This window comes from Dendrobates tinctorius, unplaced genomic scaffold (assembly GCF_039654945.1).
Source record: "Dendrobates tinctorius isolate UK_male_01 unplaced genomic scaffold, ASM3965494v1 ptg000028l, whole genome shotgun sequence".
NCBI classification, from domain to species: Eukaryota; Metazoa; Chordata; class Amphibia; order Anura; family Dendrobatidae; genus Dendrobates; species Dendrobates tinctorius.
In genome coordinates, this window is record NW_027361696.1 from 34347447 (window position 1) to 34356754 (window position 9308).

Here is a 9308-nt window from a genome sequence, read left to right on the forward strand (position 1 = left end):
CTGTCTGCAATCTGCCAAAACCCTATCAAAGACATAAGCCAACCAGCTGATATGAAAAAGGCCCTGAAGCAGCTAGGCTTCAAAAACTGAATCAGCACTCAGGTATTTTCAGAAGACAGAGCTAAATGAATTCAGCACACCCCAGCAGGGAATGGCAGAAATCCAGAAAAACAAAGCAAAAACAAAGTCAAAGCACAAAAGCAAAAGGCCGAGCAGCAAATTTAGCTTTGGAGGAGCAGGAATTCAGACTGGTCTCCAAGGATCCCACAGAGAAATCACCCGCAGGGCAGAAGGGCGTCGGCAGCATTATATCCAGTCCGTAACTCCACTCAGCCAGTCACAATCATCAGCCTCAGGTGTTTGACAATAAGGCTCACTACCTTTCTTTACCAGAAGAGGGAGTTCCTCGGGCCTCAGTAATGAAGGGTAAAATGAACTCACAACAGAGGATAATTATAATTTGCTATAACTAACCACAGTTAGTTACTATGCCCGGGCAGCGCCGGGCTCTTCAGCTAGTATTATCTAATCCTGAACTCGCGAGAGCCATCCGATGAGGAGAATGACATGGTTCTGTTGTGATTTTTACAGGTAACGCAATCAGAACAGGGGAAGAAGCCAACCTTAGGCTTGCCCCCCCAAAATTAGTCAAGACTTTGCAAAATAATGACTGTTTACAAGAATGTCATGAAAACTGTGACTACGCATAGCTGTCATCAAGGGTTGTTCTGACAGATACTGACCTAGAATTGGGTCAGTTCTAAGAAATGGCCAGTGTTTTGGAAAAATTGCTCTTATTCCATCCCTGTTATGATTATATGTAGAAATGAACCTGGTCATTATTTGTTTTGAATTAGTTTTGTCATTTTTATTTTTTGATGAGTGGTGAAACTAATCCTGAGACAACAGGGAATCCCTTGTATCCTCTTTTTATGCACCTTTCACTGTACTAAAGCTATAAAAATCTCTCTCCAAGGTCCACAGACTGCCTCTCAAATGCCTCAGTTAAAGTACATATCCTCCTCATCCGAAGGAATTGGTCCACAGGTACAGCCCTGATAGTCGATCCGACATGCACAGATGACGCATGCAGTAATGCATTTGCCAAAGCTTCTTTTCTTTATACAGCGGCATGGATCAACTCATCAGGCTGCACCTGTTGTCTATCGGATGATAGGAGTACGAGAGTCTATTGTTAGTCCTCGCGGTTCAGATTGGAAATAAACAAATCCAAATCATCGTCCGACCTCTGCCATTATGAAAAGAATATAATCTGTGAAGTAGTACCAACACAGGATCTGGGGAGCAGCATGTGTGCTGGCCGGGAAGATTGTTCTCTCCCAGTAGCTCAAAAATAATTTAGCATAGGATGGTGCACATGCTGCACCCATTGCGGTCCCACGCTTCTGCAGGAAAAGACTGTCTTTAAACATAAAATAATGGGCATCAAAATGAACCGCAATGAGTCTAACACAAGATCCCTCACATCTTGATCCAAATTACTGGACTCAAGAAAAAAAAAAGTGTAACCTCAATGCCATTCTTGTGGTCAATGCAGGTGTATAGTGTTTCCACATCTGCCGTCACGAGGAGCGTGTCAGGCTCAAACTGTAGTCCAGCTTTAAAAATAAATAACAGATTCCATAACTCCAATTTTTCAAACTTTTTATATTACAATGTTAGGTCAGCTACAATGCTTTGCCCTTGCTCTGGACTTTCCGATAATTAGGTGTTTAGTGTCGGGGTCCCCGTTTCTGATGATTATAGCTGGCATCCACAGACATATTACGAGAAAGTAGCAGAAAGCTCCGGCCAGATGGATAATCACAAGCAATAAATAATTCAGGTCGTTATGGTACGTGGGCCAAATCCATCATCATCAATTAAGAAACTATCACACAAAACACACAAGTAAATGAGATGCGATGAAATCAGAGCCCCATAATAAATAGGGCCACTTTTAGGGAAAAAACTCACCATGGTAACAATGCGTAGCAACACCACAAAGGATGCCAAACTGCATGAAGGCAAATGTTCTCGGAAGCAACTCGAAGAGTAAAAGTGCTCACAGTGAAGGAGGGTTCTCAGCACAGACACAAGGATGAGGTGGTTTTATTGTTACACCATTTATTTGGATCACATTGTGATTTTCTTTGGGCTTTTTAAGACTTGCAACAAAATTATTGCATATTTTCAACAAAATTCTTAACTTTTACACCCAATCTGAAAGCTTTCCACTTTGTTAATCATAGACAAGTGTTCATGGTTTAGTGTTCAACTTGTTTTCAGACAGAATTATCAAATTGCTACATAAAAAAAAAATTGCAAACTCACAAAGATGAGAGGGACAAAAAATCTTTTTCTGCAGCCAAAACCTGATCTCTTGCAGTAAAAAAGCTGAAGAAAAAAATGCAGGTTTTGCTGTTTTTGCTGCTTTTCTTTTGCTATATTTTTGATACTAGTTGTGGAGTGGAGAGAAACAAAATGATTGCTTTACAAAAAAGTTAAGAGAAATTACAGTACAATAAAAAAAACAATTACTAACATTCCTGCTCCTGCAATAATGTCAAGACATCATGGTTCATATTTGGAAAAATCACAAAAACGAGTTTTATAACCTGTTGTACCAGCATTTTCTTCACCAAAACCTCATAGCATTTGCCGATTCTCTATTCTCTATTTATCTATCTATCTATCTATCTATCTATCTATCTATCTATCTATCTCTATATATATACTATATATTATCGATGTATCTATCTATTGATCTATTATCCATCTGTTATCTATTATCCATCTATTTATCTATTATCTATCTATCAATCTATTATCTATCTATCCATCTATTATTTATCTTTCTGTCTATTATCTATTATCTATCTATTGTCTATCTATAATCTATCTATTTATCATCTATCTATTATCTAGCTATCTATTATCTATCTATATACAGTATATATATATATATATATCATCTATCTACATATCTACAGCATTATCTATTATCTATCTATCTATTTGTCATCTATCTATCTATCTATCTATCTATCTATTTATCTATCGATCTACTTTATCTATCCCATTCCCTATCGTTCTATCAATTAATACTCCTCAACACTGAAGTTGCAACATCATGAAGGAAAAGTCCTGGAATTATGGAAGTGACAAGATGGATAGACACTACGATAGTTATTTGCAAATGAACAATTGGAAGCAACATTTTCAAAACATTTTGATTTTTTCATTATTGAGTATGAACACCTTGCACAGAAATACATGCACTTATATGCCATGAAGTTATTAATGGTCATCTTAGGAATCTTCTGTTGCTCTGAAGGCACTTGGCCAGATCATCAAAATCCAATGCTGGCAGCTCCTTTTCAACTGCTGTTAACGACCTCACAGATGTGCGCAATGGCATACAAGTCTGGAGACGCTGCAGACCATGGTAGCACCTTTAGGTTTTTTTAGGTCCTCACAAGAGCATAAGTAACTTCTATCAATTTGTAACACACCTGTCTTGGTTGACAAGCTCTGCTCCTTTCCCTGATGACCACTTCCCTTTGCTGTGCTCCACTTTGGATTTTGCAAGCTGCTTGGCATGTCTCTTAGGCCTGTTTCACACATCAGTTTTTGTCCATCAGTCAAGATCCACCGTTTTGCAAAAAAAATGGATCCGCCATTTTGCTTGGCGGATCCGTTTTTTCCCATTGAGTTGCATTACCGGCGGATCTTGACGGATGGCCATCTGTTGGATCCATTTTTTGCAGATCCGCCAAAATTTTGACGTCCGCCGACATGCCCGAAAGGAGCATGTAACGTTTTTTTGGACGGCAGGATCCGCACTTCACACTGCGCATGCCCGAAAGACTTCACTCAGCCTGAAATTTAACCCTAAAGTCTGTTCAGGCGGCTGGAAAAAAATCTCTCTCTCTCTCCTCCCTGGACTACGGTTCCTTTAAAATTCTTCATTCATCGGATACGTAAAAAAAACGGTCCGGTGGCATCTGTTCACATTAGTTTAGCAACGGATCCGCTTTCCGCCATTTTGGCGGATTTTAACTGACACAAAAAACTGAAGTGTGAAACAGGCCTTAGACATCATCTCCTAAAGCTTGTTTCACACTTCAGTTTTTTCAAATCAGTCAAAATCCGCCAAAAAGTGAAAATGACGGATCCGCTTTTCTTGTGGCAGATCCGCCATTTTTTCCCACTGAGATACATTAGTGGCGGATTGTGGTGGATGGTCGTCCATTACGTCCGCTATTCGGCGGATTCGCCATATTCCAGGCGGATTCTGTCTGAGGTGGACGGAGCTTGCAACGTTTTTTGGCGCCGTCAAAATGGCAGACAACGGCGGATCCGCCGTCGCCCGCCATGCGGTAGAATGGGTGCCTATGGGAGGCGGATCCGCCTGGATCCGCTATTTTGCGGAATCCGCCAGCGGAATCCGCTAAATCGCACTGAGCATGCTTAGAAAAAAAGATACTTTTCCAGACAGTCCCAAAACTACATAAGGTGGGCTAATTAATCTTTGGGCCCAGACATCCGGCACCAACCAGACTGAGAAGACACAGAGCAAGCCAGACAGCACCTGCCCAGCAGAAAGACCCCCAGCTGAAGAAAGAGAGAGAGCCTGCCAGCCTGCCATACTCCAGCTGCAAGAGGCCTGCCAGCACCTGCCCAGCTGCCCTGCAACAAGCCAGGACGGAGAGGCCTGCTACCAAGCCACCAAAGCCTGCAATTGTGTGAGTATTAAAACTATTTGTGTGAGGCATGTCTGTGTGTGTCTGTGGCTTGTCTGCCTGTGTGTGTGTGGCCTGTTTGTGTGTGTGTGGCCTGCGTGTTTGTGTGTGTGTGGTCTGCCTTCCTGCATGTATGTTCGTGGCCTCCCAGTGTTGCATGTCTGTTTGTGTGTGTGTGTGTTTATTATTATTATGCTTTTTTTCATACTTTAATTGTTTTTCTGTTGCATGTGTACAGAATTTTATTTTCATACTACTGTAATTTTATTTTAATATTTGCAAGTATGCTGGGATTGTGTACTGTGTGCATTGTATGTGGTGTAACTGGTATTGTATGTGATGTAATTAGGCCCAGACATCCGGCACCAGCCACACTGAAGACACAGAGCCAGACATCCGGCACCAGCCAGACTGATAGAAGGAGACCGAACTAGAGCAATAAAACCTGCCTGCCCAGCTGCAAGTCCCCTGGAGCATGTGTGTGTGTGTCTGTGTGTGTGTGTGGCCTGTCTGTGTGTGTGTGCGTGGCATGCGTGTTTGTGTGTGTGGGTTTTTTTTCATACTTTAATTGTTTTTCTGTTGCATATGTACAGAATTTTATTTTTATAGTAATGTAATGTTTTTCCATATTTGCAATTGTGCTAAACTATTTGTGTGGGGCATGTCTGTGTGTCTGTAGCTTGTCTGCATGTGTGTGTCGCCTGTCTGTGTGTGTGTGTGGCATGCATGTTTGTGTGTGTGTGTGTGTGTGTGTGGTTTTTTTCATACTTGTTTTTCTGTTGCATGTGTATTGCATTTTATTTTCATATTTGCAATTGTGGTGTGATTGTGTTGTGTATTGTATGTGGTGTATCTGTTGTATATCACTGTTTCTTTATTTTTTATTTATTGTGGTATTTTAAATAAAGAGCAGAGTAGCTCCTACTTGTGAAAAAAAATTAAAATAAAAAGAAAAATTAATAAAAACTGTTTTTAAAAACTGTCCGTTATATTATTTAAAAACCAGGTAAAATTAAGTATGGGTATATGAAGTGTTGGTTTTTGGTATATAAGTGTTACTCTCAAGTGAGAGTTTTTCAGGGAATTTACTCAAGAAAACACTTACTCTCAGTGAGAGTTGGAATTTACACACATTAAAACACTTTCAATTTTACACACATGAAAAGACTTGGGTATACTCTCAGTGAGAGTTGAAGGGAATCTTACACACATGAAAATACTTCGGTATCCTCTCAGTGAGCGTTGAAGGGAATTTTACACACTTGAAAATACTTCGGTATACTCTCAGTGAGAGTTGGAATTTACACACATTAAAACACTTTGAATTTTACACACATGGAAAGACTTGGGTATACTCTCAGTGAGAGTTTAAGAGAATTTTACACACATGAAAACACTTGGGTATACTCTCAGTGAGAGTTTAGGGGAATGTACACACATGAAAATGCAAGGGTATACTATATGACTTTTGGGGAATTACTCACCCAATCACAGTGTACTACTCTCAGTGAGAGATTGTAAGGGAATTTACACACATCCAAACACTAAAAGTGTGGGTATACTCAGGCATTACACACATGCAATCACAGTGTGGTTACTGTCAGTGAGAGATTTTCAGGGCATTTACACACATTAATACCAATGAAGGTTTTATTTTTTTATGTTATGATAATTCTCTTTATACTTGCAGATCCGTTCAGGAAACAGCAGCACCTCCTGGAAGAACACAGCAGCAGCAGAAGAAATCCGCCAGCTAGGCTGCAGCAGTTAGCAAAGCACTTCTATTTTCCCGTAAGTATATTGACCTGAAAGCTTTGATATCCTTTGTATAGTAGCTTTACAAGTGTCTTTTATACTTGCAGATCCATTCAGGAAGCCGCAGCACCTCCTGGAACAACACAGCAGCAGCAGAAGAAATCCGCCAGCTAGGCCGCAGCAGTTAGCAAAGCACTTCTATTTTCCTGTAAGTATATTGACTTGAAAGCTTTGATATCCTTTGTATAGTAGCTTTACAAGTGTCTTTTATACTTGCAGATCCGTTCAGGAAGCCGCAGCACCTCCTGGAACAACACAGCAGCAGCAGAAGAAATCCGCCAGCTAGGCCGCAGCAGTTTGAGAAATGTCTTCTTCTGGGAGCTCTCCCTCACAGCAACAGCCAACTGAGGTTAGATAAATGTTTTTATTTAACTATTATTTTACAGGTTTTTTTTTTGTTTTTTTTTTACAATATATACATTTATTATGTATTCACAGGAACCTGAATCTGAGGAGCTTCCAGGAGGAGACCTGCAGGGTGGAGAGACGCAAGGAGGGGGTGTGCAGTGTGTAAGTTTAGCACATATATACATACATACATAATGCTACACCCAACACAAACATTCATCACAGCAGGGAAGACTTCATCACATGAAGCTGCTGGTGACAACTTACAGTACCCTTTACCCCACCCCTCTGACACTGCCGCAACATCTCGACCAACTTTTGGTTCTGGCCGGCAGCGTCTGAGGAGTCAGGAAAGGATGACCTTGTCTGACTGTTTGAGTCTGAACACATCTGTCCAGCATGGTTTCCATACTTATGGAGAACGGTTATCTTCTGGGTTGACCATGATCAATCAAAGCATCATGGAACTCAGAAGATACATGGAACAGATGAATTCAGAGTCAAACCAGACGCCGAAACATATCTTTTTTCAATCCGTTGTCTGGCAAATGGAAGTTTTAAGTACTCACCAGCAGATGCGTGTGATGCAAGCCTGTCACAATGCTCTAGTGGAGGTACTCTCAGAAGCATCCCATCCTCCCTCTGTCCATCCTCCCTCTGTCCATCCTCCCTCTGTCCATCCTCCCTCTGTCCATCCTTCCACCGTCCATCCTTCCACCGTCCATCCTTCCACCGTCCATCCTTCCACCACCATCCATCATACAACCATCCCTCCTCCTACCACTCCCTCTCCTTTCTCTAGTTCCCCATTCCATTCTTCCCAGTACCTTCCTTCCCCATTGCATTATACCCCAATGCCCTCACCATACCCACCTCCACACACACCTTCAATGTTCCCACAAACCTCGTCTGTCAATCCACTCCCGTCCCAACCTCATGTTTTCAACCCCCCTTCCACCTCTGATCCTCACCAACTCGCTTCCCAGTCCTCCACCCCCCCTCGATGTGGTCAACCCTGTTATCCCCTCCGATAGTATCTCCGCCCAACAATACCAACATTTGTAAGGTGTTTGTAATAAAAATAATTTTTGCATTTAAAAAAAAAAAAATTTGTACAAAAAAAAATTATTTTCCAATAAAAAAAGTTTAAAAAAATTTGACAAATTTTTTGGTTAAAAAGAACTTTATTGTGTAGTTTTTTTTTTATTTAATTCTTGGTAAAGGTTGAAAGTACAACAGTGGTGTAAAAGGGAAAAAAAACACAACACTTGGCAACATTTTAAAGTAAACTGGTGGTGAGGTAAAAAAAAACCAAACACAACAAGTACACTGGTGGTGAGGTAAAAAAAACAAAAAAAAACAAACACAACAAGTACACTGGTGGTGAGGTAAAAAACAAACAAACACAACAAGTACACTGGTGGTGAGGTAAAAAAAAACCAAACAAACACAACAAGTACACTGGTGGTGAGGTTAAAAAAAAAACAACACTTGGTAACATTTAAAAGTACACCGGTGGTGTAAAAGGTAAAAAGAACACAACACTTGGTAACATTTTACAGTAAACCGTTGGTGAAAACACAACTGTTATGAATGAGTCACAGAAGGAGGAAAAAACAAAAACACAAGCTAAGTCCAGAAAACCGGAGAGGTTGGTAGCTAGCGGATTGCAGACCCCTGATCCTATTCACCACAACAGTAGCTGTGGGGGTTCCTACGGTGCCCTAGACCCCTCGTCACAGCCGGAGAGCTAAATAAGCCTAAAGAAAGAAAGGGGAAATCTAAACTGCCCCAGAGCAGACCCCAAAGCAGTAGACAGCCCCCAACATGTATTGTCGGTGAAAAACAGATGAAAACACAAACACAGACAGAAAGACAGGCTGAGCAAATGATGGGGCCCAACTAACTAGATAGGAAAGGACAGAAAAGATGCTGGCTGCAATCACGCAAAAAACCCTGCCAAAAATAATGTCAAACACGTCTGATAGAAAAGGCCCTGAAGTCACTAGACTTCAAAATCACTATATCAGCACTCAGGTATATTCTGAAGACAGAGCAAAGAGATCAACTGATCAGAGACAAAAATGGAGTTCAGCCCGTTCCAACCAGGGCAGGCTGAACACAAACACTAAGTAAACAGACAAAATCTCATGGAAAAATAGCAGAGCAAAAACTTAGCTTTTAGTAGACAGGAACTAAACTGGATGCCAGAGCTCAGAGCAGAAAGGATCACCAGCAGCCCTGCTGGGCGTCGGCTGCCTTATGTCCACTCGGAAATTCTGGATGTCCAATCACACTCCACCTGTTCAGATGACAGGTTCTTCCCATCCAGATCAATTTCACTACCTCCTTTCACCAGCAGAGGGAGTTCATCAGACATCAGAGGTGAAGGAAAAAATG